The sequence below is a fragment of the Panthera uncia genome (assembly GCF_023721935.1).
Source record: "Panthera uncia isolate 11264 chromosome A3 unlocalized genomic scaffold, Puncia_PCG_1.0 HiC_scaffold_12, whole genome shotgun sequence".
Lineage (NCBI taxonomy): Eukaryota > Metazoa > Chordata > Mammalia > Carnivora > Felidae > Panthera > Panthera uncia.
Genome location: NW_026057579.1, coordinates 37196299 through 37222074, shown reverse-complemented (window position 1 = coordinate 37222074; position 25776 = coordinate 37196299). Strand labels below are relative to the sequence as shown.

At 44.1% G+C, this 25776-nt stretch overlaps 1 pseudogene; it reads right to left on the bottom strand.

The window, feature by feature from the left end:
* Positions 1–894: 894 nt before the first annotated feature.
* The window catches only part of LOC125937362 (ubiquitin-40S ribosomal protein S27a-like), a 38351-nt pseudogene continuing 13469 nt past the window's right edge, over positions 895–25776 (bottom strand).

The following is a 25776-nucleotide window of genomic DNA, read 5'->3' as shown; positions in this document are numbered from 1 at the left end:
AGTAACAGAAAATATATTGAGCTAAAACTCAAAAGAGCAGGGTGATTGTAAAACTCTGTCTGAGGAATCCTCGAAGGTCACTGGGGATGTAGCTCATAAAAGGATATGGTGGGTCAGCTTATGCCCTCAAATTCTCAACTCGAAGTCCTTTATTGGTTTCACACATAATTTAGTGGTTCAGCCTCAGGAATAATTCTCATTTTTTCCCCATCTATTTGAAATATTTTTTCTTGAATTTATTCATGCCTTTAATAGCTGATTTTGTAAAATAAAAACCATTATCAATAAGTTAGGTTGACTGAGCAGTCTCAGTATGCTAGGATTTGTTAAATCGCACTTATGTGGCTGTGGCTTAAAGGAAGAGTAGCTACAATTATGCGTGGAGATCAATGTAAAATGTCAGAGTGGAGCTCCATTTCCTCTTTGAGGGCAAACATATTGGATACGGGATGAACTGTAGACACCGAGTATTGCCCTGCATCTCTATTTACCATAGCAATGAACCACCATGGTTTATGATGTGGTTTAGTGAGTGCTGGTGCTTGGCTTTGTTTCCATGTGTTTGCTCATATTCTCCTTTCTTCCTGTTCTTTAGTAAGACTTGAGTGCTGGTATCCATCAGAAATGCATTTTTAAGGAGTCCCTTACCGTCCTGGGGTCACCTCATGGTGATGTGCTCACCAGGGACTCCATATCCATCGTTGCCTTCAGGTAAAGACTTTCCTCCTTGCTGCTGGCTTGGGTTCTTAGCCCCTTTTCTCACCATTTCTCTTGAAGGTCCCGGCCCAATGTTCACACATTGGCTCTTCTGTAAGATCAGGCAGATCTTCATGATCTTATCCTGTCCTCTCTGATGTTCTTGTTTGGTTCACGTTTTTACTGAGCCATACACAGTTACCTGTCCTCCGGTTTGGTGAAGCAGTAGGTCAGACGTTTGCCACAGTAATGTCTGTCTAAGGGTCTGGCCATTAAACTCCACATTCATCTGAAGACCATTCCCAACAGACATGATTAATTTTGCCATTCTTAGAGTACTTCAGGACAGCCCCTTAACCTTTCTTCTTGAATGTTCATCTTCTTGGGGAGTGCAGTAAGATTTCTTCCTTTTCTGGGGCACCTGGGTGGCACAGTTGATTAAGTGTCGGAATCTCGATTTCAGCTCAGGTCATGATCTCACAGTCTGAGAGATTGAGCCCCGCCTCAGGCTCTGCACTGATAGCGTGGAGCCTACTTGGCATTCTCTCTCTCCCTCTCTCTCTGCCCCTCCCAGCTTGCATGGGCTCTCTCTCTCTCTCTCTCTGTCAAAAATAATAAACTTTAAAATAAAATAAAATAAGATAAGATAAGATAAGATTTCTTCCTTTTCTTAGCTTCATCACAGAGTCTCAACACGGGATGAGTGGAGGGCTTCTCTGGAATGCTGTAGACAGACCAAGTACCACGAACTCCCAGTTGCTTGCCAGCAAAGATCACTCTTTGCTGATGAGCAGAAATTCCTTCCTTACCCTGGAGCTTTGCCTTTACACATTTTTTGTTGCATCTGATGTTTCAGCCTCAAGGATAGTGGTCTTCCCCTGAGGGATTTTAGGAAAGCTTGCATGTCAGAGGTGGTTCCAGGGCAGATGGTGGGTTGGGAAAGTTTCTCCTTGATTTTTAAGATCCATAGAGCAAAATTCAGTGTCAATGAGAGAATTCCATACAAAAAAAATAAATGGCAAAATAAATACCTTGGTGAGGTTATTTGCAACCCTAAAAGGTTTGAGGCATGTAGGTTCCTTTGATGCATGAACGTGTAGCAGGGTTCCAGCCAAATGTCTGGCCTGAGCAGGAGTCCAACACGGGATCTGAAGTCTCACATTCTCCTTTGATTTGTCCTTACTGTGACAATCCACAAGAGAGGTTTGAACTGGTGTCATGATGTTAGACAAATACACATTCAAAATTCTGATATTGCCAAAGATTGGTCTGTGGCTCTGGGCAAGTGATTAACCCTTGCTTGGCATGCTTAATTTTGCATTTCTACCATGGGCGATAATTACAGGATTATTGGGAGAAGTAAATGGATAAAATATGTCTAACATAGTGGGTGGCCTAATGCAAACCTGGGATGATTATTAATTATTGACTTAAAATGTTTCCCTCAAAGTCTCCCCAAACCCGTGTCATTCTCCTTTATATTTGGTCCTGCCATAACTAACAAAGCATTATTTAGAAAGTAAACTTGGTTCTCCATATTTAATGGAGCCCCACATCTTTATCTCCCGATGGTGACGAAGACATTTAGAATAATTGATACTTAGAGAAACGTTTCCTGTGTTCATCTTCTCCCCACATTAACTTTCATGCATGTTTCTGGCAAATGTTGTTTTTGAACACATAGGTTTAAATTTTCTCCAATTTGGGGGCGCCTGGGTGGCTCAGTCAGTTGAGTGTCTGACTTCGGCTCAGGTCATGATCTCATGGTCTGTGAGTTCGAGCCCCGTGTTGGGCTCTGTGCTGACAGCTCAGAGCCTGGAGCTTGTTTCAGATTCTGCGTCTCCCTCTCTCTGACCCTCTCCCGTTCATGCTCTGTCTCTCTCTGTCTCAAAAATAAATAAATGTTAAAAAAGTTTTTTTTTAATTTTCTCCAGTTTGTACCATCCATTATAAAAGCTCTAGGTCTTTGAAAATCAGGAGAAAAAACTGTAGAAACTTTTACAAACTTCAAATTTCCCATATCATTAAATGTGTTTGGCATGTAGAAAAGGTGGATAATTGACTGTAAAATATTAAAATGTTCAACGTAATGACCTGCACAAAAAGTTGGCTGAATTGTTGGAACAGTAGCTAAGTTAATTAATTCTAGAGTACATTGTCAGCTCTACAGAAGGCTTCAGATCAAGAGACATAAATTAGTTTGCTATGATGAATAAGGTTCTTCTGCATATCAAAGGAATTAAGGCTGATTAGATTAGCATTTCTAAGGGTTATCCAAATTTGATACATTATATAAATCAACATAATAAAACTGGCAAGAAAAAGAATCAGAAATAGGTGGAGGAACGTAGAAAGCAGAGGATTATCATTCTTCTAGTCTGTGCTGTGTTTTAAAAGTAGCACCTTGGATTTCATCGTTTTTGTTCCAATTATCGCGAATGCTGATATTTTATAAATGTGGGGGCAAGGTCTTATTTTCTCCGAATATTATATTTTTCATCAAAAGCCCACATTTGATATCCTCAGAGATAGGCTCACATGCCTACCAGCAATTTTTATGTGACGAAGGGCTTGGATTAGTACAGATTTGGGTCTATATTCACTTGCATAAATAGCGTTCCATGAGGTAAATAGGTGATTTTAAAAATGGAAGTTAGGAAAATATAAATCTAAGAGTAGGATCTTTACTTACCAGGGGTTGTTATTTTCACGCCGGGAACTGCCCGGTTTCGCCAAATTTAACAAGGAAGGTATTATTGGAACTGCTCGACTCCCGAGAGGACCAGGGCCAGCACCCGACGGCCTGAGGATAAACTTGGCTCACCACCTGCGTTTGCACATGAAGTTTTATTGGAAGGCGGCAATGCCTGCTCATTTCGGCATGGTGTCTGGCTGTGTTCCTACTTGATCGCAGCGTCGCGTGCTTGCAGTGGAGACCGTATGTCCTGCAAAGCCTAGAACACTGATTGATGCTGACCAAACCCTCGTTGTAGCTCACCAGACTGCTCTCGGCTCTCAGAACGGACCGTCGATTTGGAAGCAGGCACGAGTTGCTCATGCAGTTATCTCTGCTTAAACTCTTTTCTCGAGTTCTCCTTGATAATCTGTCCTCCATTCCCAAGCACGAATGTCTGACAGGTGGTCTTTGTCACTCCGAAGCACGGAGACTCCCCGCCTCCTTGGTGCTGGAGTCACACTTTGACCGGGCTTCACACAAAAACACGTTGGTTGTGCTCCTGCCTGTTTCCTTATTCGTCCTTCGAGCAGGAGACTTGGTGTAATTCATGTTTCTGTCTCCTAGAAACAAACAAACTGACAAAATCTTGTCTATGTTTAGCAGAAAGCCTAGAAAACAGAAGGTGCTCAGAGATTTTTGTTTTAGAAAATGGAAGGAAGAAGGAGGGAAGGAAGGAGAAAACAGTGGAGGGAGAGAGAGAGGAAGGATGGAAGAAACAAAAGATTTGAGGTAAATGATTGAAATAATTTACTGACACAGGCTAGAGAATGTTGTCCCAATAGAATGAGCTGGAGTCCTATTACCTAGGGCATCAGCGTTCAAGTTGGGGTGTTCACAATTACATATTGAGAAAAATAGCAAGAAATACATGTACATATGAAAAAAGCCATACCTATAGTACTTACAATATAATGTATATTAAAATATATATATTTTAAGTATGTATATTGGATAGAGAGAGCAGGGAGGGGCAGAGAGAGAGGGAGACAAAGGATCCGATGCGGGGCTCCAACTCACAAACTGCAACATCATGACCTGAGCTGAAGTCGGACCCTTAACTGACTGAGCCACCCAGGCACCCCACCTTTTTCTTTTCTTTGTGTGTGTGTGTGTGTGTGTGTGTGTATGTAATCGCGTCTACAGCAGAGAAGACAAATTCGGGGCGGTGTTATAAAATGATCTTGTAGTTGCTCTCCCTCATGGAATTTACAGGTGACCAACTGCCAAATGAACAACTGGCTTTTCATTCATTGTCACAAGATAAATTTCCAAAAAAAGCTTTTTTATTCAGGGCCTGAATTTAATTTAATAATTAAAGAGTAATTATAGCTCTCAAAAATAATTTTGTTTCCTATTATGAATGCTAGCATTCAAAGCAATTCTACAAAGAGCAAAATATCATATAACTTAATCTCCATTATTATGCTTTGGAATCATATTTTTAACTCAAACATTTCCTGGCTCAAAAGAGATAATAATTTTACTAAGTTTTATATACTATTACATACACTCTTTAATATATATATGACCTGCCACTCTGTTTTCCTATTTCATTACTTATCCGAACATTTTCAGTGATTGTTTTCTATTGGAAAATTGGCAGCTTTGACTATAGGGAATAAATACTTGGCTCCTCAATAACATACGTATAAAAAAATGCATATATACACATATATATATAGAGAGATTTTAATGTAGAAAGCAAGCAGGGATTTTCACTATAGTTACATCTAAACTGTCTATTTAAACTTTCTCATGCATGTTTTTTAATGTACACACAACATAAATCACTCTTTTGGGTACACGGTGCTCGTTCTGGCCAATGCATGTAGTCACGTGACCAGAACCACACTCAAGGTACAGAACGGGTCTGTCAACACCCCAATTTTCTTGGTGTCTTCCTTTTCACCTCCAACAGTTGTCGACATGCATGTTTTCATGCAGCTAATGTTGCTTTTCCAGAATGTCCTATCAGCGGAATCCTAGATTATTCAGCCTTTTGAGTTCAGCTTCCTTCACTTAGCGGGACTCCTGTGAGAGTCGGCCGTGGCACTGCGTGTGCCGACAATTTGCCGAGCAGCGGGCCACGGACAAATGTGCCCCTGTGGCTCATCTACTGGGGGGATGAAGGACGATCAGGTTGTTTCGAGCTCTTGGAAATTAGAAATAAAGCTGCAATAAACACCCACGTACAGACTTTCGCACAAGTATCCACGACTCTCTGGTTTGCCTTTCCTGCTTTTTAAGAGTGTCTTCATAGAACGAATTTAAAAATTGTGATGACATTCAATTTATACTTTTTTTAAAAATGAACTTAAGAATTGTACTTTGGGTATTGAACCTTCAAACTCCTTGCCTAATCCAACGACACAAATATATTCTTATGTTCCTTCTGTAGTTTGACATTTTATATGAATTTCTGTAGCTGGACATTTTATATCAGGTGTCTGATACCTTTTGAGCCTATTTTTGTCTTTTACTTACTTGCCTTCACGCTTTTGTCCAAAATCAATGGAACACAGGCGTGGAGCTATTTCTTGGCTTTCTGTTCACACAAGGCCAGATTGCTGATCCCTCCGGTCACCACGTGTGTGGTGCTGTGCCCTGCGGTAATGAAAACCTGTAACAGAAATTGGTGAGAATATACTTACCGAAAGTTGTGTGAGACCTTTCCAGGGAAAAATTGTCAAACTCACTGTTATCAAGATAAGGATTTTCACCAAACCTATATACAGTCCAATGCTCTGCCAATCAAAATATGAGCACGTTATTTTTGGCACTTGAAAATAACATTTTAATATTTATGTGGGAGGTCAAAGTGTGAAGCTAGCCATGTTGATTTTAGAGTGAAAGGGGATAGTTCACTTTCATTCTGTTGGTGAGAGTATAAATTGAGGGAATATGTCTAGAAACTCCAAGTCTAATGAGCATTTAGGTTAACCAAAAACTAAGTTTTGAAATATAGCATTCCATTAACACATACACATACTATTGCATAAAAACAATTCCTTATAGATTTTTAAGACAATTATATATAATATAACATAATGTAATTATGTTATATTATGTATTATTACACGCAATATATGTAGTTTATATTGTGTATATTATATATTATTTTAAGACAATAATATATTTTAAGACAATATATTAAAAACAATTATTTAAGACAATATATATGATTGTGTCTAAATATACAGTTTCGTTTTGTTTAAATATACAGTTTGTTGAACAAAACAGGTTGAAACTACCTGAGAGCACTTATAATGCGGATTCTTTTCAATAAACGTATTGGAAAAGTTTTTGGAGATTTGTGACAATTTGAAAAGACTCACAGGCAAACCACATACCCTACTGAAAAAACTTTAAAAATTTAGATATTATTGTAAGAATACAGCATGTAATACATATAGCATACAAAATATGTGTTACTGACTGTTTATATTATCGGTAAGGCTTCCGGTCAACAGTAGGTTATGAGTAGTTAGTGTTGGGGGAGGCAAAAGTTATACACAGATTTTTGACTGTGGGTAGCGTTGGGGCTTCTAAAGCCCACATTATGCAAGGGTCAGCTCTGTGTGTGTGTGTGTGTGTGCGCGCGCACGTGCGTGTGTGTGTGATGCCCTTTCCTTGTGGTATTAAAGGAATTATTTAGCGTTCCCACAAAAAGAGATATCATCCGTCATCACCCATTACTGACCTGGAATAGTGTCCATAGTCTATTTTATGTGAAAAAAAAAGAGTGAAAATGGTATGTGTATTACAATACAAAAATGGATTTTTTTTTTCAAAAAGATGAGGAAATTTTATTTATCGACCGTCTCCTGGGGGAGAGTTTCAGGTATATTTGGGAAAACAATGATTTAGAGGGGTGTCGAATCACCAGAGCCATACTCATGTAGCAAGTGCTTGTCTTCTAAAGACAACAGAGATTACTAAAACACGGCGTTTAGTTCATCAGGATGGGTTTGGACATGTAAATTATGGGCTATTAGCTGAGGGAGAACCCAACTGTTTTGCATAACAAAATGGTGAGATATCTGAGCCATATTTGGGAAGAAGAGGCTGGATATTGGCGAAGGAAGGCGAAGAAGAAGAAAATGTAGGGAGCCGTGTGATCAAGGGTGATCTTGTACTTGAGGGAGAAAAATTGTAATGGAGATTTTAATGTTTTTTTGTTGTTGTGGGATGTGCAATATGAACAATGTCCGTCGCCTCCCCGGCGGAATCTGCGATACGTCGTGTGTAGCTCACCGCTGATTCTCTGCTGTGAAGAGTTTATCTTGGAAGAGCATGAGAGGGAAGAACGTGCTGAATTGTGTACCCAGGACAGACACGGCCACAGAGACTGAAGTGACAGGAAAGGACACAAGTGATGTGTTTGTTACCTGGGTGAAAATTAAAGGGAAATGGGTGGCAGAGCTCCCTGCGAAATACACAAAACTGTCAACGGGGATTGGTTTGTTACTTTCTGTTTCTTCTTTTCACGTTATATACCGCCTCATTTCTAATAACAAACATGTGTTTCTAGGTAGAAAATGTATTATTTTCATTGCAAAATATGTGTGCTAATTGGGTGGTTTGATGTCTGCTCATTTAGGCTTTAATCAATGCCGAATGGGTGTGGGTAACATGGTGGGCTTTCTGTATTTCTTGGTTTTACACTTTTACTGCCTCAAAAACTCCCATAAGCCTGTCCCAGGTTTCCTTAGGACTGTGCAGGAGCACGGGGTCCTCCTTGCTCAGCCCTCCGTCCTTCCTTTCTCTGGACATGCGTCACGACACAAAGGGGTCCCCACCTTCTCCTGCCCCTACGTCCTTCAGAGAGGTTTTCCCCACTGATCTACACTTGTCTGGGTGTCTGCATCTCTGAGGACCCAAGTGACCCTTGTGGCGACAGGAAAGCAATTTACACAAGTCTGACCCTTCTGCGCACCTTGCCCGTGTCTCTGGTGGTGTCTGTCAGGTCACGAAACGTCACGCGGTAATTCAATCCCACCTGGTGCTCAAGCCAGAAAATACTAACTAGAAATAATCGAGCGTGAACCATCTTGAACCAAAACTCGCCTAGAATTCAAAGTATGTAGCTTTTGCTTTCGGCGCTGCTCCCCTTCTCCATGCACAGCATCCTTAGTTAGAATCTCACTGAATCTCCAGGAACCTCGCTATCGGTTGCCCTGTAATACAATTGCCTGTGTCTGAGTTGCCTCATAGGGTCTCCCATCAAAATTTTGAATGAAGCACACAACCAAATATATTCATAAATATCCTGTATGTACCACTCTAATTTGGCAGGTATCGGCCCAAGATTTTCTTATGATATAACGGAAAATAGGTACTTAGTTTTATTTATGTAGTCCTAGCAACAAATGTCAGTCTCACATAATATTTATCCATAGAAAATGCTGGGAGAAAGAGGTAAAAAATATTAAGATTATTGGGTGGTACACTGGTCTTTATTTATTTACAATATATTAAGTTTATTTATTTATTTTTGAGAGAGACAGAGAGAGAGAGAGAGAGAGAGAGACCGAGTGGAGGATGGGCAGAGAGAGAGGAAGAGAGAGAATCCCAAGCAGGGGATCAAACTCATGAACTGTGAGATCATGACCTGAGCTGAAACCCAAGAGTTGGACGCTTAACCGACTGAGCCATCCAGGCGCCCCGATCCATAATTTTTAAAAGAAATTACATAAATTTTATATATTTGGCATACATATCAGTCAGAGACCATTCAAGAGAGAGAGAACACACCAGTGATTTAAACAAAGCATACAGAATTGTTAACCTGATATTTCAGAACCGGAATAGCAAAAGGAAAGTGCGAAGGCATCACGCAGTAGGAACTGTACAAAGCAGCTCCCAAGAGTTCTGGAAACCAAGGAAAGAGATTATAACTTTGAAAACACAGATGCTTGCAGTGGGGTGGGCGGCCGGCCTGTGTGGCTAGAGCAGAGCTCAGCATAGAAAGAGCTGTGCGCTCAGTGTGAGTACTTCTGGAGCTCAGAGGGATCCCAGAGTTGCAACCTTGACCTCTGATCAAGGAATCATTGCTGGTGTACCTTCAGGGTGTGCAGAAATGGGAAGGAGACATCCTGTACCCCTCCTCATGCCATGCCGCTCCCTCTGGTGCTCCCTATGGGCTGCACCAAGGATAGAACTGGAGGCTTAGAGGAGAAATGTGGCTGTCTGAGCCCAACTCCAAATCCCAAAACAGAGAAGAATAGGTTTGAAGCTTAGGACCATAACATAATACTTGGCAGAGAATATTTCACTTCAATTGAAAAATAAGTGCCCTCCCCCCACTTTATTAAAATCAACAGACCATTGAATTCTTGGATGGGAGTCTGCACGCAGTGGAAGATCATTGACAGAAGTCCAAGGTTAGTTGGCCACTAACAAGCTAATTAGAACAAGCAAAATGTGATGTAAAATCTCCTCACACCATGCCTGGTTTATTTAAAAAAAAAAAAAAAAAAAAAGAAGCAACTCAATAGACCTTTGTGGAGTAGGAAATCATTGTGAGATCTAAATTTTAAGACTGAAGTCGAGAAACAGAGCAGAATTTGCTAGTAGCTTTTCCATTTTCAGGGATCAGCTATTTTCTGTTTAAAGCAGAAGTGGCTTTGGGTGAATGTGTCCGTGATCTGATCGGTGTGTCAGTGAATTAATACGCAAACGCACAAGATAACGATCATTGGACTTGCCCAGTCGCATCCATCAAGGTCCAGGCAGGAATTGGATTCCCCGGGATCATTCACATGGAGAGACTTTATTGAAGGGACCGGACAGGGTTATGGACATAAACAAGGGAGCAAGCATGGGTCAGAGAACCCAGAGATGAGCTACTGTAGGAAGCCACTGCCATCGTGGGTGCTGCAGCACTGCAGCGAGGAGGAAGAAGGAGAAATCTCCAAAGTCCCTTCCAACCCAGACATGCTCTGCCCGTGTTCACGTGGGCTGACCTTGACCACTGGACATCTCGTAAGGCAGCCTGGGCTATGCAGATCACAGCAGTGGCCTTTCCGTGTGACGACCAAGGCAAGCCCACAGACAGAGATTAATTTAGAGCAAGGGTGATTGGCAAACAGCCTCAGACAGTTTTCTGGCCCACCGTGATAGCATAACTTGTGCGTGAGTAGATTTCTGGGCACAGGTTGTGACCAGTTCACAAGATAAGAACTGGTTTGGATGGCTGAGAGGTTTAATGCTCTGCTAACAGTTAGGATCCGTCCAGATTTCATAGAATTTTTACCAAAGAAATATTGTATTACCTGTGATAAAATTGTCTATTCATTTAAAAAGAAATTTTTTTTTATGTTTATTTATTTCTGAGAGAGAGAGACAGAGTGTGAGCGGGGTAGGTGCAGACAGAGAGAGGGAGACACAGAATCCCAAGCAGGCTCCAGGCTCTGAGCTGTCAGCACGGAGTCCGACGTGAGCCTCGAACCCACGAACCGTGAGATCGTGACCTGAGCCGAAGTCGGAAGCTCAAGCGACCGAGCCACCCGGGCGCCTTCCATTCATTTTTATTGAATTGCAAGTTGCCTATCACAAATTTGACACATTTCCTGTGAATGGAAACCACCACCTCCCACAATGGGGGGCCCCAAAACAGGATCTTTGAATCTGCCAACAGTGAGTGGTTTAATTGCCAGACGTAAAGGACAATTTGTGGCAAATACAAGCCAAAGGAATAGAAACAAAATGCCAATACAAATATTTTCCTCATATTTAATACAGAGTATTATTTAAAAATGTGTTTGAGGCACGGTCTGAGAAGGACTTTTTAAGATAAATTTCTAGTTAGCAAGTGCAATTGTGACAGCCTTTCTGAATCTCTATCTTCTAGGGACAGGTAAAGATGGCCATTTCCTTGTGCTTTACTCTGGCCAGTAAATGGGGAATGGCAGTGGGGACACCTAAAGACTCTCCTCCGACTGTCATAGTGAGCGCAAGTCTGCAGACGGGCCACTGTGCCGGCTCAGGTCCTTATGAGAATAATCCAAAACAGAACCCCAGGGAATCAGAATCAAAGTAGATGTGCTGTTTGATGTGAGTTTGCTTCACTGCATCGTGGTTCAGCTTGTGCTGTTTGGTACAAAGGCAGCTAGCTGACACTTCGAAAGCCTGGCACCAACGAAGGACATGGTAGTAATGACATGGTCAAGCTCTTCACGATAGAAGCTTCACGACTTGAGAAAATGGCGTCCACCTTCAAGCCTTCTCTTTGCATCACATTTCATAGGACGAAAAGCTGAGGCATGAGAGAGTGTTGATAATGCAAGTTGTTTGTGTGTACAGAGCTCTGTCGGTGTGGTGTGGGGGGATACGCTGCGGTCTGCACTGAACTCAACTTGTATCTCTGTGGTTGACGGGCAAGCCATGGGCTCCAGGATTTATACAAAGGGTGAATTTGGCAAACATTACATGTCAGGAGAGAACATTTTTGACTCCTCATAATGTAAGTACTCTCTGTAACTTTTTACAAGTGTATTTATTTATTTTGAGAGACAGAGAGAAAGAGAGAGAGAGAGAGAGAGAGAGAGAGAGAGCGGGGGTGGAGCAGAGAGAGAGAGGGAGGGAGAGAATCCCGACCAGATTCCACGCTAGTAGATGTGGGGCTCGAACCCGTGAACAGTGAGACCAAGACCTGAGCCGAGACCAAGAGTCGGACACTTAACTGATTGAGCCACCCAGGTGCCCCAACTATCTGTAACTTTCAAAGTTAGCTCGAAGACATTTCCGTTTCCATAAGTTTAGATTCCTAATCAACCTAAAAAAAAGGTTTTGATAAGAGAGCAGAAGATCACTGTATTAGGTGACATGTTCTTCTGAATGAAGGAGAGTAAGGAATGAAAATTATTTACCAATGTCTCTCACTTTCCTCCTTTCATTCGTCCCAAGTTGTACGTGGATCTGGCTACCCGGCTGGAGACTACCACCTTCCAATCTGTGCCTGGGTCTGGAACAATATATGCAACATCAGAATTATGTCTTTAAAGAGGTGAATATGAATTCCCTTGGCCTTTTCTGCATTCCTGCTGGTTTAGATGCAAAATGGAAAAAAAAAAAGAAAGAAACAAATGACAAAACATAATGGGAGTTGAGCTGGAATATTCAGTCTAAAAATGGAGCCAAGTAAACTTCTATGCAGTTTATGTCAATGTAATTTGGAGACTCTTTTTTATAGAGGCTTAGATTGTGCTTCTATTAGACTCATCAAAGCAAACACTATAAGGAAAAAATTCATGCCTATTATTGGTTGTGGCCACTGTTGATTTTATTATTATTATCATTATATTATTATTAGTAGTAAACCTCAGGCCCAGAGGATTGAGTTAATCATTCTCCTCAGTTCACGGTCCTTTGTCATTATTGATCGACTTGTTTTATTTCCTACCTTGTCGTTTGTGTTATCGGGGGCTATTTATTTCCTGTCTCTGTGCGTCCATATTCTCCTTTGTAAAATGAAGATAATAATAGTTCCAATCTCTTAGTGCTGTTCTGAGGATTAAAAAAGTTAATTTGTGCAAAGCACTGTATCCAACATAGAGTCGTTGCTGACTATGGTTTTTATTGGTTATTACTATCTGTTTCTTTGTGTTCTCACTCCTCAAGCCCACTTCCTGGGCTCCCATAGGCAATCTTTCTAACACGGTAATGCGTATCCTTTCGTTCACATCTATTCTTGCAAAGTCTGCATCATCGGTTTACACGCATTATTTTATTTTATTTTTTTAACTTTAATAATTTCTGTTTATATATTTAACTACATCTGTTGTGCACATTATTTAGGTGCTTGAAATTTTAGATAAAAACAAAACCACAAAACAAGACCCAAGATTTGTAGGCGATCACAAGTACAATCAAAGCGACTCAGTGTTTCTGGAACGTTCGTGATAATACGTGCATTATTTTAAATTTGTGTACATGTCATTGTGCTGCAGAAATCGGCAGCAAAGTCGTAAGATCCACTCACATCGCTACGAGCACGTCTGGCGTGTTTTTCTGAGCTGGTGCCTACGACTGCGTGGTCTGTACCCACGTTTGTCTCCTACCCGGCTCCCCCAGCGACAGAGGCCCAGCCTGTCCCCGGTTCCTTCCGCCACAACCAACAGCGTCACACATATCTGTGAAAAGGTCCATTTTGGATCTGTTGGAGAATTTAGTTCCACGCATAAGCATAAGCAGGAAGGGCTCTTTGCAGTGACAGACTGTGCTTCTGCCCAGGTTGACCAGGTACCACGAGATCGCTGGTGGGAATGCCCCTGCAGTGAGTGCTCCCGCCAGCGGTGGCCCCTCCGTCCCCTCATGCCACAAACACTTTGCACTACCCCGCTCTTGAGTCGCTGATACTCCAGTGGTGCTCCTGCTGGGAAGGAGAAAGCCACAGAACATCCCTTGCGCCAAACCAGGAGACAAAGCCAGATTAGTCACAGAACCCCAGCACTTTGTTTGAACCCTTTAGAAAACTGAGGTCACAAGGCACACGAAGGCGCTGCGTCGCAAGAGTGTCAAGGCTTCCGAGGAGGAAATGGACCCGCCACCTGTCCCTTCCACAGCCGGCGGTGGGAGAGACAGGGAGGTAGCCGCGGATGAAGTGCGTGCATGAGGACAGCCGTGGGACACGTCAGTGCTCGTCGTCAACGCATCGGGTCTCAGTTCCAAGTCTGCCCTCTGTCCCTGCTCTGGGAGGTGGGTCTGGACCCTGTGACTATTGTCCTCTGCACACCCGCACCGCGCGGGGCTCTGCCAGGACAGGGCGACGGAGGGACATTGGGCAGAAGGGACTTTCTCTTCCCGGAGCCCAAGTGCTCTCTTGCAAGGCTCCTGCGGCACCCCGCCGGGGCTCTGCTGCGTGCCACGGCCCTGTGGCAGCACCCGCGGTCAGCACGTTCCTCCAGCATCCTCTGGGTCACTTTGCACCGGGCTTCCGGGCTTGGCCCTCTCTGCGCACGGCCTCTCCAGGCATCCAAGGCAAAGAAAACGGAAAAGTGCTTTTATGCCAGAAAAATCAAATCAAAAAGAAAAGAGCTTAAAACTGAAACCATGTTTAGAATTATGCAAAGAAAACATTATCAAATAAACTGTGACACAATGTCCAGATCATATATCCTAGGGATATATATATATATATATGTTTATTTTTGAGAGAGGGAAAGAAAGAGGGGGGGTGCAGACAGAGAGAGAGAGAGAGACAGGATCTGAAGCGGGCTCTGCGCGGACAGCAGTGAATCGGATGCAGGGCTCGAACTCATAAACAGTGAGATCATGACCGGAACCGAAGTGAACCGACGAGCCAACCAGGTGTCCCACAGGGATATATTCTTAAGAACTATGTAACTTCATGCAGTAGGTTTTTTGTTAGCAATAACATTGCTTTAGAAATTTCAAAATCTTATGTATATATATATATATACACACACACATATGTAATTGTATGTAACATAATTATAGACTTATAAATATATTGCATCATACTTATGTATAATATTTATGTAATAATGATTATATGTGGTATAAATCATATTGTATATGATTATAAATACATTATATAATTATAGTATAATTATGAATACATACTCACCCTACATTAATGTTCTAGGAGCCACGACTTTTTAGTGGAAGGGACTCTGGGTGCAGATTGAGGGGGAGCACTCTCTAAGGTGAAATTTGTGTGGGAACAACAATATCCGTTCACGAGGGTGTTGTGTTTTCGCGCTGTAATTACTCCTCGGGCTGCAGGCAGGGACCCCTCTGTGGCAGGGAGCAAGTGCCCAGATCTTAGATTCTAAATCTCATTCTTCACAAATAGGCGTTAATCCCCTCAGAGAAATGGCTGACTTTAGCTCCAGGGCGGGGAACACACAAAGTACTTTTGAGGCACCCTTTCTGAGCCAGCGAGCACAGGAGTCTTAAATATTAAGGGGGTCATGTCAGAGCGATGCAAGAACCATTGTAAGAGGCTTCCACTGCAAATTCAGTGGGACAATTTGAACATCCAAAATAGTACGTGTAGGGTTTTCCCATGAGCAAGTGAAAACCCAATAATTTGCTGTGAAACTCACAAACGGAACGCAAAAATGACAAAAAACGAACAAGTGACACTTGAAAAAAAATTTTTTTTAACGTTTGTTCATCTTTGAGAGACAGAGACAGACAGAGCACAAGTCAGGGAGGGGCAGAGAGAGAGGGAGACACAGAATCTGAAGCGGGCTCCGGGCTCTGAGCTGTCAGCACACGGCCAGACTCAGGGCTTGAACTCATGAAGTGTGAGATCATGACCCGGGCCAAAGTCGGACGTTTAACCAACCGAACCACCCAGGCCCCAGTAACACTTCTTGTTACACCAGAATGTTATCTAAAAAAAAAATGTAAAAGTCCTGGGTCGCCTGGGTGGCTCTCGGGAGACTCTCAGTTTTGGCTCTGGTCATGACCTCTAGGTTTCGTGAGTTCAAGACCCACATCGGGTTCTGTGTTGACAGCAAGGAGCCTGCTGGGCTTGGGATTCTCTCTCTCTCTCCCTCTTTCTCTCTCTATCCCTTCCGCGCTCACGCTGTCTCTATCTCTCTTAAATAAATAAACTTAAAAAATTTTAAAAAATTAAAAAACATGTAAAAAAGTGCTAATACTGGATTCAGGCAAAAATCATCAATGAAAAATCTTTGGCCACAGAATTTGGGCAAGGGTGATTTGGGGTCCAAGTATTTCCTAGCAGTTCCTTAGAAACTGTAAAGACACAGGTGCAGTTCTCTAGAGGAGACATGAGAGCAAGACCGAGCATGATTACACGAAGGTGGGCAGCCGTCACGAACCCCGCCCGATCCCACGCACTAGCAGGTGCCCGTGTCAGCTCTGTGGTATTCGCCCCCAGTGTGTTTAGTGTGCCCCTAATCGGACTTCTGGACCGGGGATCAGCAAACTTACCCTGGGAGAGGAGCAGAAAATAAATATCTGGGGCTTTGCGGACCATATACTCTCTCTTACTACTCGATTCCGTCAACCCAAAAGCAGTCACAGACAATATGTAATCACCTGGGTATGACTGCGCTTCAATAACACTTTATTCACAAAAACAGGTTGGGGATCAGACTGGGCCCGTGGCCATAGTGTGCTGTTGACCCCAGTACGAGACTTAACCTCCTGTGTAAAGACACCACAGGAGATCGAAGAACAAGTTAAATGACACCAGGAGGAAACAGTCGTGGAGCACCGAGGGCTGGGGCATTCCACAAGGTCGCCGCAAGGTCACTGGCCACCTTCCAGTGCAATGCCATTCAAATGAAACAAAGGAACGCAAGAGAGAAGCCTGTTCCGTAACAAAAGAGATTAAAGAGGGACAGCAGCTGAATCCTAGCAGAAAACTTAATTGAATTGCCGTTCAAAAAAAAGAACAAGAACAAGAGAAAAACTAAGAGGGATCGAAGGCATTTCTGTCCAAATTAAAGAAATGTACACACAGGTTGGATACCTTGTGATTCCTGAATTCTGTTATTATTGTTGTTTTTCTTGTTAGATTTGAAGGGTTGTGTGTTTGTGGGAGAGAATATCCTTTTTCTTAGGAGGAACACACCAAATTTTGTGGGACTGAAGGATCCTGATGTCTGCTACTATTTTATTTTTAAATTTTTTAACATTTATTTTTGAGAGAGACAGAGAGACAGAGTGTGAGCGGGGAGGGGCAGAGAGAGAGGGAGACACAGAATCCGAAGTAGGCTCCAGGCTCTGAGCTGTCAGCAGAGAGGCCGACTCGGGGCTCGAACCCATGAACCGTGAGATCATGACCTGAGCTGAAGTCGGACGCTTAATCCACTGAGCTGCCCGGGCGGCCCTGTCTGCTGCTATTTCAAATGGTTCGGGGGAAAATATACATGTACGAATATGTACATTTGAGGAAATGTAAACCAGTTTCTGATATAGGCTTAAGATATAAATATAGAGAGGTCATTTTCTCTCTACTTTTCTATATGTTTAAAATTTTTTTCCAAGTAAACGCTTAGGAAAAGCACCTACAAAGAAAAATAAATCACTTTTATTCTATAATCCCAGAGTCTTCTTTAACTTGTTTTTTTTCCCAGAAGCCTCAGCACACCTTGAAGCTATAGGATCCAGACTGGTCTCCCCAGTATTTTGGTTTTCAAGATGCTTATACAAGCACCCCCCATCCCCAGGTCCCCCAAGAGACAGTTTTTTTACCAACAAAATAAATTCAGAGGCTTACCGAAGCCAGAGAAATGAAAATCCATATCCTCTTAATATCCCACATTATCAGGGAAACGTGTGAATGTTTTTCCTGGGGAGGGAAAGAAGAGAGGATTAACTATCTTGGAAGCCAGTCGGAAGTGTCAGGCATAACAGACAAAGCCAGTCAGAAATTAAGCATTTGCTTTTCTTAATCACCAAAATATGCTGCCGGAAATCTTTGAACCTAACCTGAATCCCAGCTGCTTCACGAAAGCTCCCGAATTCTCTCATGACCCACTGAGGAAAGGGGCAGCGTCTCGGCCCCACTAATTTTGATTCCGCACAGAGAAGCAGAAGGATGGATCTTTTCCTTTTTCTTTTTCTTTTTTTTTCTTTTTTCCTCCTTTCTGCTTGTCAATGCTAATCCAGCGTGGAATTTCAGAGACAGGCAGGCACTATCTTTTTGTAGACAAGACGTACCTTACAGGAAAAATCATGCAAAAGGGAAGAAAAGTGATGTGGGTTAGTCGCCCGCTGCATGCAAGACAGTGTGCTGGGAACGCTTCTGTCTTGTCTTTCCATCCACGGCAGTCCCAGATGCGTGCAGTGCCCCCGTCCTGCCTCCCCCAGGGGCCACCGTTCTGCTTTCTTGTTCTTTCCAGGCAGAGGCCCACCTCCCGCTGGACCCGTCGGTAGAGCTTCCTGGGGGTTCTGTCCGGCCACGTGTATGTGGTAACCAGCCCTTGTCACAACCAGACAGCGGAGGGGCACCCGGTGGCAGACGCAGAGGCTGGAGTGCTTCTGTGGTTCGGTCCGTGGTTAAGCCGGCTCGGGATTTGAGAGAGGGCTGCTCTTAGGGAAGGATGAGGGCCAAGCCTGTCCCGGAAGCCTTATGCCTGTTCTACCTGCGCGGGTAACCGGAGGCCAAGGGCACCACGTAGGCACCCTCGGGCCCAGCTCCGTCTGATTCCGTTAGCGACGTGACCCTGGACCAGGCACTCAGGCCCCGGGAGCCCCAGTGACGTACCCTCTGTGGCTTCGGTCTCGGGCTCACGCTGCTCCGTGTGGCATGGCGAGTCTGCCCTGAGCGTTGGCTCATTCGTGCACATCTCTGTTCCCTGAGTGTGTGTGTGGACGATCGTGCCGGAAAAATACAAGGTTTCACGTCTTCTTCCCCTTTTTCAGAGACGGAGCCAGCGCAGCGAAGATGAACTATTTTTTCTTCCCTCTTTAGAAAGAAAGGACCTGATTTATAAAAATTGGAAAAATGAGAGCCGAATGCTTCTCGGATTAGAATCTTTCCAACCGTATGTGATCGTGTCCCATGTACCAGTTCTGTGTGGGATATATAATTATAAGATGTCCCGCCAGCCCGAAGTCATGGTGTGGTCATTCTCTCTCTTCTGTGTATGTAATAGAAAATATATGTCGACTTCAGGCGTACCTTCTAATTTCCATACATATTATGTGCACATACGTATTACACACTGTCATATCTCTCATTCTGTCTCATGTATATTTTATGTATATACTTAACGTATTTATTTCACCTATGTGTTCTAACACACCTACGTGTGTATACGCCTGTGAAATTTACAGTATGGAGATCAGAAGGCCTAAAAGGAACGAATTGAAACAAGTTTTGCAGGGCGGTCTGTGGCTGAATAGACATTCGAACTCTGTGCTGGGTTCTGCTATACACACTACAATTACGAGCTCATTCTCTCATGGTTCTGCTTTATATTTCACCGAAACAGTGGCTCTTTGCCGGTCCTCGTCAGAAGTTGGTTGCCAAGGAATCTCCCAGTCGCGTGTTCCGTGCAGGAAACGAGTAGCTGATGTGAGCCACATTCTTTGGAAGACAACCAAGTGCGACTCTGTGACTACCTGGCATCTAACGCTTCGCTCATCATTCACTTCCGCGGCTGTTTTGTTGTTCTTGTTTTCGCTACTGATTCTGATACGGAAATAACGGATCCCCTTTGCTGCAGACAGGCCCTCAGCCATGCTTGTCTGAAAATCGGAGTGCACCTTGCTTTTTCCAAGTTTACTTGAACGCATCCACTTAGAATTTTGGAACGAATGCCCCTTGCAGCCCAGGTCGTTTCTTTAAAAAAATATTGTTTAAAAAAAAAACACCACAAACCAAAAACCCAACCCAATAATAGACAGTTGCAGACAAAAAGACACTGGCATGGTTTGTTTGCTGGCCAAACAGTGGGTTTACTTTAGGAAATTAACACAAAGCAATGCGGGTTGCCAAATCTTAGCCGCAAGAAAAAAACGCAGACAACACTGTTACTTTTCTCCCCCAGAGTAGCCTGAATGGAAAATGCACTTAAGTCTCAATTTATTAACAATTTGCTGTAATGATGCATTTTTTCATTAATAGCGCTTATATTCAGTACGACATTAAGCTTATTAATAGCGGGTTTTTTTTTGTATGTGAGAATATAAACCGGTCTTTGACATTTTATTTCCAGTGTAATAAAGGCAATAAAAATTACCTTAAAAGGTTTTTATTCTTGATAAAACGATTCAGGAGACGATGCTACAGTCATAATGTTGCTTCCTGTTTTCCAGTTCTGATTTCTTGCATAGTTTTGGCAACTGGTCAATAAGCATTAGATTTAAATTACTTTATATCGGGGCACCTGGGTGGCTCAGTCGGTTAAGCGTCTGACTTCGGCTCAGGTCATGATCTCGCGGTCTGTGAGTTCGAGCCCCGCGTCGGGCTCTGTGCTGACAGCTCAGAGCCTGGAGCCTGTTTCAGATTCTGTGTCTCCCTCTCTCTGACCCTTCCCCGTTCATGCTCTGTCTCTCTCTGTCTCAAAAATAAATAAAAACGTTAAAAAAAAAATTAAATTACTTTATATAATAAAATCACATTTTTAACTTATTTCAATTTACTCTACCTAATGAATGAATAAGCTATATGAATTGTGACCTCAGAGGTGGGAATGGCTAACTAAATTATTGCAGTATCTTTGCATTTTTTCCCCCTTTTTAAAACCGACAAGGGAAACACATTTGTGATATGGTTGGCTAGGGCCAGGGCAGATTTTAAGGTCAAGGAACGTGGTTGCTTTTTGTGTGAGTTAACGGATTTGTGGGTGACGCAAACACACTCCAGCCCCGGCTTGGTGGATCCATACTCACAGAACTGCCCATAAAAATGTCCAACCGGGCAGAAAGAGCCAGCATCCATATTTCTCGCGATTTGGAGACCTATCGCAACCTGACGTATCTACGGTGTAGGCGTGCGTCATATATTACATAGGTGGTTTTTAAAAATGGGACTTAATGATATATTTAAAAGTCAATGTAAAAATATTTTAAGATAAGGTATTCACTGGAGAGGTTAAAAAGTCATATAAAAAATGTTGAAAAGGTTAAAACAGTACAGTCCCTTGTTTTCAGCTTGGTTTATTTGCTTCTATAATGAACTGGTATTGGAACTGAATTTTACATGTTAAATTGGAATTACTGGGATGAATTTTCTTTTCTATTTATTTTTCTTAAAAGTTCCAAATGATAGATAAAAAGTTCCATGAAGTATTTAGAAACACGTGTCTCTCAACTCTTGGCCATGTCGTGCGGTAATCATTCCAAGGTCAAAATGTCTGGGTTTACACCCAAACTCCACCTCTTCTTACCTCTAATGACCTTGAGCGAGATTTAAAAACTCTCTATGTGTGAGTCTCCATGTACAGAAGGAAGATTCTAATAGAGTATTAAATGTCTTGTAGAGTTCGGGGGATGGGAAGAAGTAACGTGTAGGTTCTAGGACAGCGTTTGACAAAGAGTAGGGGCTATATACAGATACCCCCTTCGTTACAATCGTATTATTATCGTATTATCAGGAAGACCCCTTTCTCCTCCTCTATGAGATTATATTTAAAAACTTTAGGGATTCTTGAAGCATAGCCTACCTTATCTAGAAAGTCGATCTGTGTTTGGGATGTGGTAAGTGATAAGATAGGACTTGGACTTTGGTACCTTGGTCTTATGGGGCCTGTGTTTCCAGATGAACTCCAGATGTGCAGGCAGGACACCGGACAGTGGCATCGAGCACCTGCCGGAAAGTCATTTTCTGTCCAGACCGTGCTTCTTTTACTCAGTCCAGGGAAGGTCACTTCTCATGACCTTGTGGATGCCGCTGCTTTCAGATGGAATCACCAATGGTGTGTAAGTTCATGAGTTCATTCCCTCCCTCTATACACGTTTGAACCAGCCACTTTATGGAAGCTCCAAAGGTGTAAAGATGATTAAGACAAGGCACCTGCCTTTGAAAGCTCACTGTCCAAGCAGGAAGAAAGAAAACGCACAACCATTGTGCAACGTGAAAGTATAATGATAAAAAGAACAGACTCTTTGGGGCTCCAGGGAAGGTGGTAGTAAAAAGCCAGATTCGTAGGATATTCTGGATACCACCTTTTACTCTCATAGCCAACCCCCACCCTCCCACCGCCTCCCGCCCCGGGTATGGCCTCCTTATGGATGGTTGTTCTTAGAAACCAGAGATCATCACCTAAGAATCATTGTTTGCCCTTCTGATGTGACCACCAGACACCCTGAATCCCCTCACACGTGGTAGGTACTTAGCAAGTTACTAGTTGTTGAACCGGCCAAGCTTAAAAGCTGTCCAACGCTGGTTTGTTTATGTAGTCGCCATTGTGACAACTGGCTGGGTCCTGCGGCCATTCTGTTATTTAAAGGAAGCTTGCCTAGCCCAAAGGTGTGCATATTTCTTCCATTTTGAGAAGAGAATGGTTAAAAAGTCACCGGCAGTTTTGAGTGGCCTCATAGAAAAGGCAGGTTTCTTCAAAATTTAGAGTGCAATGGGTTTAGCACGTCAGATAAAAATACACTAAAATCTCGGCGTGTCCACCTTGTAGAAACTTCCCTAACCAGAGAAATATGCGCGGTACTGGCGATGCTTCTTGAGAGACGATACAGAGCGGTGTGCACGCTTCAGCTGACGGGCTCCAAGGCCCGAGACCACAAGCAGGACCGACGCTGGCCTTGGAGAATCCACAAAGATGCACCGATAGGCCCTCGAAAGGGAGGATTTCTCAGAGATGGAGAGGTGTGCCAGAGATGTGGGGGGCGGCCTTTCCACATTCCAAAAAAGCATGTGGAGGATGTAATTGAATGGCCCATCTGGCCTCCTTGGGATACGAGTGCTGTTGAACAGCCACCAGCTCATTAAACTCCGGTTGGCCATGCTTCCAGACTCCCCACCAAGACTGGGTTGGTAGCAAAAATTAATAACATGTGTTGACATTAACTTGCTGAAGTTTAAAAAAAAAAGTAAATTTTTGTTGGACATTTGCGCTTCACGGGCACGGGCAAAAAGCTTCTGTTTAAAAGAAAATGTAAAATACTCCTTCTTCTTCTTTTTCTTTTCTTTTTTTTTTTTTTTTAACCAAGCCTTGGTTATCCGTGGAGCGTGTTGCTGAGGCCATGAATGCCTCAGTAACTGGTGTTTTCCAGATGTCTGCCTTTAATTATTTTTAAGAGGCTGGTCATTTCAAATGCTGACTTGGATTTTCATGGGGAAGGACTTGGTAACTAAAATAACTCAACTTGATTTACCACCCTTGGAGGCTCTTTGCCCCATTCCTAAAGAAAACAGAATTAAGCTCACTGTTTGCATAGCTGCATAAAACTGAATTGGTGAATTCACGGGGTGTTTGCTAACAAAACGTAGCTTTACTAGAACGGCTGGAGGAAATCGGGGTGGGAGAGTGGGGAGCCAGGTCTAGCCTGGATTTTGTATAAATTTGGCACAAGTGTTCGCCCTCTGCAGCTGTGAAGTGCAGGCTGTGACTCAGTTTCCCTTCTTTCCTTCTTTTTTAATGTTCACTTATTTTTTGAGAGAGAGAGAGAGACAGAGAAACAGAACATGAGCGGGGTGGGGGGTGGGGCAGAGAGAGAGGGAGACACAGAATTCAAAGCAGGCTCCAGGCTCTGAGCCGTCAGCACAGAGGCTCGAACTCTCGCACTATGAGATCATGACCTGAGCTGAAGTCAGATGCTTAAGGGACTGAGCCACCGGGTGCCCCGGGTCCCTTCTTTCATATGCGATTTGAGATTTCAGTGTGACAAGTGCTTTGTGGCACAAGGTGTTACCGTCCCCTGATCGGGCTCCTAGGCCACATGGAGGTCCTCTTGGAGGAGGGAGTGCGGAAGCCAAGATTCTTGCATGCTCCTCGCCACACCGGCCAGCCCTGACTACACACAGTTCACTGGCTTAGGAGACGGTTCAGGAAGAGTCTGCTCTGTCAGCAGCGGGAGGTCGGGACGGAGATCCGAGTGTCTCCTGAGCCTCTATGGGACACCAGCCCGTTACTCTCGGCCTGCCGTTACGCACCCCTCTTCACTGGATGCTCCGGCAGCTCTTGGAAATTGCCGAGGTTGTGTTTGCTTTCCAGACAAGGGGGTGAAGTCAAAATATCAGAGAACTGGTGGGAGGCCGGCCCTCAGTGAGTGCCCCGATGACCGTTGCATACAGCCAGGCTGTGTGGCTCCGCTGGAGGGCGGATGGCTCACTTTCACCAACCCTCCCCCCCCCCCCCCCCCCCCCCCGCCCCCCCCCCCGGGTCCTTAGCCCCGACCTTTGTCTCGGACCAGGCTTTGATTTTCAACGTGAAAAACTGTCCTCCGGTGAGAAGGTTACAAGTGTCTGCAGGTACAGGGCGGGGTCAGCGATTGTGAGGGAAGCTGGGGAGAAGGATGGATGAGAAGAGATCGAAGGTAGGAGGAGCATCCCAGACGGGATGTTTAAAAGGCGGGGTGGCGAGGCGCCAACTTGACGTTTCGGGTGGCGTCGAAGAAACTATCGCTCACTCCGCTGTCTCTTTAGTTGAGTCACTGCTCCTGTCTGTAGACATAAAAATACACAGTCCGTGAAGCAGGTGCGCTGTCAGAGCAGGCTGGGGACCACCTGTGGGAACAGGGCGATGCTGGCCACCCCTCTGGGCACTGGGGCTGAAAGGAAGGGGTCTCACAGGACCCAGGGACGGGGTCTTTAGGAACTTCGTCACCCCATCCAGGCTTCTGTAGCCATATTTTTCTGCCGTAAAATAGGGCACTAGGAGATTCTGTAGGCAAAGGAATTACTCGGGCGCCGGGGTGAATCTCGTACCCTATAGGAACTTTCAAACCACTGTGTGTGCAAACGTGCTTCAACAAATATTTCTGGCGAGCCATTTTTATCGGCGAAGCATCTCGGGAACCAGTCCTGTCCTTCATCACATACAACACCGGGACCACCTTGAAATCTAGACGCGCCGTGTGATACGTTAACCGATGCAGTCTGTTCTCCGGAGTGGGCCTTGCGTGGCCATGCACACAGCGAGTGGGTTTTCAACAAACATCCCTGTTTTCTACTCAGGAGCTTGGTGTCAGACCCTGGGGCTCCCTTCTGTCAGGCAGACAACCCCAGGGGTGTCTATGGTTCCCCCTCCTCCCAGGGGCTTCTATGGTGACAAGACATCAAAGAAGCGGCTTCTCTGGTGCTCAGGGGTCTGTCCACACAGGTGGGGTTTGAGTCCTTTCTGTCACCACCCCCTGGGCATGTCAGCTCGGGGCAGCGCTCTATCGCCGCGTGTCTTACTTTGAGCCTGGGTGTCTCTCTGGAGCTGGAGAATGTTGCGGGGTCAATGACCTTGGGCAGCAGGTAAAATACTTCCCTGCCCAGGTCTCGTCGCATCTGGGGCAGCACTTGTGGACAGCAGCAGGTAGGTTTTAACCGCCCTGGGTCACACATGTGTCTCTGGACCCTCGTCTTCTCTTCCCTCCTAGCCCAAGGCACCTGCTGGTGTGGTGCAGTGTGGGACAGCCTGCTTTTCCCAGGCAAGTTTTAAACACAATACGGTCTTCCGTCCCTCAGGTTTAAGATTCCGGCGAGCAGAAGCCAGGAACGCTTGCATTCTAACTTCGTTCTGTCCCAGGACTTGTGTCCCAGAGGCGAAAAGCACAAAGCTGACACGCAGGGTGAATGGGGACGAGGGAACAGGAGAGCTACAGGAAGGAGGGGAACAAGGTTTTGTGCCCCAAATGTAATCTCTCCCACGTCCTCCCCAGGAAATTCTAGCAAAACATTACACATCCACCTGCCTGTTCTGCTCACCGTCACTGAGTCAGCCCTG